A 6,000-nucleotide genomic window follows, 5' to 3' on the forward strand; every position below is an offset into this window, starting at 1 on the left:
CTGCTGTTGTGCTGTAAGTCTAAGGGGGGGGGGGGGATTAAAAATATATATATAAATTTGACTAATAACTGGAATTTTATTTTGTTGCATATCAACGTTTCATTGCTTGATAAGACTACACACTGTTGATTTATCTATTAATGGCCTTACTTAAGCAGTAATAAATTACTATTAAAAGACACTTTGTTAAGTGATTTTTTATATTAATTCTAATTTCATCACAAAAGTTAGTTCACTGTTTAGATCCTGGTACTGTGGCTGAATCGAAAGCTGTGGGAGGGGAGAAGAAAATAATGTTAACATTGACTTTGAAGAATAATATGTATTTCATGAAGTGTATATAACCTAAGTAGAGAAGCTTTTCCAAAGAATGGGGGGGGGTAAAGAAGAATATGTCCTGTGAAGTTGGAGTTGAAATGCAAAAAAGTACTGAGTAACTGCTGAATGGGTTCTAAGATTTAGAAGAGAATTACCAGTACCAATTCAGTATATTTCATTAATAATCTTGCATATTTTATAATAAATGCACTCAACAACCAAATATCTTTATGAATCAGTTAATCATGATTAACCAACTTAATTACTCTTCTGCTCTAAGTCAAGGGATTTTTAGGGAACTCTTAGGGACTTCATTCTAAATGTGAAAAAAGCATGTTGACTGATTTTTGATGTGGATAGAGTTAAGAATTGTTCACTAGTAAAGTAATTGTTTTATTCTTTAAGGAAAATCTGTTCTCCATGTGGCTGTGTTGTTATCCCTGCTGAACTTTGACATGTTTAACTGCTTACTCTCACTTTAAGTTAAATTCTTTAGTTTAAAAAATGATGAAATTTGCATTACTTTATACTCGAACTAGAAATGTTCTATTAAAAGAAATTTGGCATTCTTTTTTTTCTCTATATTACAGTAAACTAAAGCAAGCATGTTGATTTTTATGAGTTGTAAAAATTTTTATAATGAATAAAACCTGTTTGCAAATAAGGAAGCCTATTATTGATTAAATATCTGTAACATAGTAGTTAATTTGTTTTCTGTTGTTTTTATGGAACTTAGGTAATGAAAACTGAAGTGGACAGCATACTTTTCTGATATTTACTGGTATGGATATTTCCAAAATGTGCTCATTTATTTGACTAGTGATACTGATTTGGCACTCTAATCATTATTACAGTGGATGGTTTGGAATTATTCCGAGATACGGTTGTATGTATATATATCTTCCTAACAACAACAGATGTTAAAGTAGCTAAAACGTATTATTAGTGTAAAGAATTATTTTATATGCTGCTGAATCTTGGAAATTTATATTAGATAAATGCATAAGTTATACTGAAAATATTTTTTCTAATGTATTCATGTATGCAAAACTGACTGATATAACAAAATAGAGTATAATTACAAGAGCCCCCCCCCCTCAATGGGGGAGGGGCCTTTTGCAATGCAAATTCCTGATATGTACTCTCAGAGCGTATATAGGATATTATGATAGTAATGGTGTAACTTTTTCATGTAGTACTAACTTCCAATCAATAATTATCATCCAAATTAATCTGTTATCTATTAAGACTCCAATATTATCATATCTTATATGGCACTTTTTACTGTATCAGTCTATCCTGCATTCTTGGTTTTCCTTTGGGTCTTTTTTCCCTGCCATCTGAGCAAAAAAAAAAAAAACTTGAGTTGCTAACCTTTCCCCTCCCATTCTGTTTAAGTGCTTCCTCCTGAGAGTGGCCCTGCTAACACATTCCTGGATACTAACAATGGCAAGTTTTTTCCTAATATCCTGATTTTTTAATATAGTACTGCCATTGATGCCATCTGTTTACTCCCCTAATCTTTGTCAGACCTCTTATATCTGTGGTCTCCAGTCTTTGATCAAGTGTTTTATTTCTAACCCAACACTCAGGATCTAAGTTAAAATTGACTTGAACACCATCTTGCATACAGGTAGTTTAGTATTTTGACTTAGTAACTGTTTATTTCCATATTTAATTTGCTGTCTTCACTAAAAATTGTGCCTAAATAGCTGAAATATTTTACTTGTTCTATATTGGGGGGGGCTGAAAAGTTCTGATAAACACCTAGAACAACAATGTTTCATCAAATTGCAATAATTTCTTTTTTTCTTTTAGTATATGCTAACCACTTGGCCAACCAGGCTGGGTTGGCCAAATGGTTAGCATATACGCTTTACAGCCAAAAGGCTGTGGGTTCAAATCCTGCAATGGGCATGGATGTTTGTGATTGTCGTTGAAAATATTAGTGGTGGTGGGCAGTAGATGGCATTGAGTGGTGGAGACAGTTGTCGAGTAGATGCCCTCCCACGTGAGTCCTTGGACTCCCTGGAAGTGTCACATAATAATATTAATACATAAGGGGATTTGAAGGCACAGAGGTGCCGGCCATCATCAAGTTTTTTGTGCTGCAAGAAATTCTGCAACTGATTCAAACTTTGTATGAGACTATCTCACACAAAGTTTGCTAGATGGGTGGCCAAGTTTAAAACTGGGCATCCTGACACAACAGATGGTGAAAACACTGATGGAGTGCATGCTGCGATTCTTGATGATAGACAAATACATTGCAAAGACCGTGGGAATATCCCGGGAATGAACTGGGGGTCATTATCCATCAACATCTGGACATGCAGAAGCTCTCAATAAAGTTGATCCTTAAATGTTTGAATGCCAACTCAAAGAGAGCACTGTGTGTGCTATGACCGAGACACCAAACAACAGTCAATGAAGTGAAGATACAAAGGTTCTCCACAGCCAAAGAAGTTTCTAATCCAGAAGTCAGCAAAGCATGTTGCTTTTGCAGGACAACACACCTGCTCACAAAACCCAACAGACAATATACTTGGGCTTTCAATGTCTGCCTCACCCACGCCATTTGCCAGACTTGTCTCCATATGATCAATTTCCTATTCCCAAATTTAAAGAATAAAGGAATTCTTGAAAGGAACAAAATTTGCATCAGATGAAGTCATATTTGCAACTGAGGACTGGTTTGTGCAACAAGGGAAAGACTTTTTCTCAGAGGATTACAAATGATGTTGCAGCATTGTAACAAGTGTATACCACTTCGTGAGGAATGTGTAAATTTCAAAGCTCTACCTTAATTCCTTCATGGTTAATTATCACAAGTTTTCTTTACAGCACACCCTCATAAGTTCACTATTCAGGATCCAGTTAATGTTTTCAATGTTTCTGCCTATATTCATAGTCTGTCTTTTTTATTGCAACAGTTATTCAATCCCTGAGTAAATTGAATAACAACTATACATTATCTTTTGAAATAAATAATGAAAGTTTGTTAATTATCCAATGAAATTAGTAACAAACAGGTTTTCTACCAAAATTTCAACATCAGTTCTCTTACTCCTGCTATTAATAACAATACATATAATATACAACAAAATGCAATTTTAGAGTAATGATAATTTTACCCATGAAGGATTTTCTGGTCTTTTTGGAAGGTTGGGCTAATAATTATATGACTCCAGAATTTCTATAGAAACCAAATGGAACTTTTTCAAGTCACTTCAAGCTTCCTTAAGTAGATGGTACCTCACACTAGACATTGAAAATCATTATCCTAATGACTGTTACAGGCAACCCTACTTGGTAGGATTCCAATGAATTGGTTTATTTGTATGGCATAAATAACAAAACATGCAGTACAATACACTGTCATTTTAAAAGCAAATAAAATTAAAAGTCATTTTAAAAAACCACTTAAATTAAAAGGTTATATCCATATTAGTCAAATAGTTCATAGCTTCGGGAGTAGCACTTAAAAAGTCCGATTTGTCTCCTGAATATGCTCTAAGATAACATTGGGTCACAACATGGTTCACAGTGTGTCTTTCAGCTCCACAGTCACAATGTGGGGATGGTTGTTTACCCCATTTAAAAAACTTATCCGCACACATACCATGACCAGTTTGTATTCTATTAAACTAAGTCCAAGATTTTCATGGAAGGTTAGAGCAAGCATCAAAACTTTCTTGTAATTTGTTGAGAAAAAATTTTGTAATATATCTGTCTGGCTCTCCCAATGTTCTTGCCACTTTTGCTTCAGGTAAAAGTTAGATTGTAATAGTTGTTGGGCTAATTGTAGTGGTGGATGTCTCAATCTCAGTTGTTGTACACTTAAGTCTGGGAGATCTAAGTGTATTGGCAGGGGTGTTTCTCCAGGATTTTCTTATAGTCCTGTAAGAGAGAGAGAACTTTAGCCCTGCATAGACTTGGTGGAACAATGTTGCTAGGAGCCAGTGTATGGGCATTGATTTGATTGTACCAGAAATCAGTCTCATTGTATTATTTAGTTGGTTATCAACAAGTTTAACACGTGCTATTTAGCCAACTTTGAGCAATATTCAGTAACAGAGAAAACTAGTCCGAGGGCTGTAATCCGTAGATTATCGGCTGTTGCTCCCCATGTCGTGCCTATTAGTTTTTGTATTATGTTGTTATGGGTTCTTAACTTAGCAGCAACATTTGTTAGGCATTGCTTATAAGAGAACGTGCAATCCAAGGTCACGTCCAAATACTTCGGAAACTTATTGTGTCGTAGTAAGCATCCTTCACAGCAGATATGCAAAGTGACATCTGCCATGTGATTATTAAGGTGAAAGCTTCATACTTCTGGATTGAGCTGGAGCCTCCATTTTTTTGTAATATTCATCTATTGTTTTCAGATCTTTTGTAAGTACCTCTTCAGCCTGACTCATGTTTTTGTATCGAATGGCAATTATAATGTCATCAGCATAACAGAATTTGCATGAGATGGTGTCAGGCAAGTCGTATGTGTATAGATTATAAAGTAAGGGTGTCAATACTGACCCTTGTGGAAGACCATTATTAAGTTTTCATTATCAGGACATTTTATTTCCTAACATAACTTGAAAGAAACTTTCCGTGAGCATGGAGGAAAGTAAGTGCATAGTCCGTTTACATGGGACATTAAGAAATTTATATATAAGACCTTCATGCCATACCTTGTCATAGACTGCTGTTAGGTTTTTGACAGCTGATGTTTTTTCTTGCTTCTGGAATCCATCTTCTATGTATGATGTTAAAGGAGCACTTGATCACAGCAATCATGTTTTTCTCTAAAACCAATGATTGGTATGGACAATCTATTGTACAAAAGGCATTCTAACATTTTATAGGTGCAACTCAATAAAGCAATAAGTAACTTTTTTTTGTTTCCTGGTGCAGTTTTCCAGGTTTCAGAATAGCGACTATTTTTGCCTTTTTAAACTGGCTAGGTAGTCAGCCAGTCAATAATATATCAGAAAATTGGTTTATTATCATAAGTGACACAATTGTTAGTATAATTAAGAGACATAAATTTAGATTAAATCTGTCAACTTAATAAATTTTGTATTGGCCACTTCCCTTTGAGAGATGCTTAAAAATTCAGTACTTAATTATACACTTTTTTTGTCATAAAATACCTGATATGTACCCTCAAGGGGAATACAAGATACTACGATAATACAACATAAAAAGTTTGCTTTTACATAATTAGTAAAAATTTGTTTGAAGTATAATATTCATACTTCTCGTATCACAAATAGAATTATTTTTTTCCTCCAAAACTCTACACAGTGATTAGAATGTAAAAACATGTTTCAAGAATAGTGTTATTATTTGAATTTCAAACAATTCATGAAGTTATAATATTTAATGATGTGTATAAATCATTTACAATAACCCAAGTCCATAGACAGAAACTTATTGAAGGGTTTGCATTCTAATAAATTGGAGCAGTGATCTTCAACCTTTCACCTACTGGTGTGTGTGTGGGGGGGTTTGCATACACTACTTTGAATGCAGACTATAGACAAAATCTGTTGCTCTCCCCCCCCCTTTTTTTTTTAGAGTGAGTTAGTCAAATTATGCCCTCAGCATCAGAGATGGAGGTACGACAAAATACTTGAAAACTTACTAGTAAACAGTAAAATTTAGGGAAAATGGATATATTGC

At 34.4% G+C, this 6,000-nt stretch overlaps 1 protein-coding gene across 1 annotated transcript in view; it reads left to right on the forward strand.

The window, feature by feature from the left end:
• Etf-QO (electron transfer flavoprotein-ubiquinone oxidoreductase) overlaps positions 1-1,082 on the forward strand; it is an 88,911-nt gene extending 87,829 nt beyond the window's left edge. Inside the window, exon 10 of the mRNA XM_090402729.1 lies at positions 1,055-1,082. The gene's annotated coding sequence lies outside the window, so the exon portion shown is untranslated. The remainder of the gene's footprint in view (positions 1-1,054) is intronic.
• The last annotated feature ends 4,918 nt before the right edge of the window (positions 1,083-6,000 follow it).

Source organism: Typopeltis vanoorti, chromosome 13 (assembly GCF_054136105.1).
Source record: "Typopeltis vanoorti isolate ZY-2024b chromosome 13, IOZ_Tvanoo_1.0, whole genome shotgun sequence".
NCBI classification, from domain to species: Eukaryota; Metazoa; Arthropoda; class Arachnida; order Uropygi; family Thelyphonidae; genus Typopeltis; species Typopeltis vanoorti.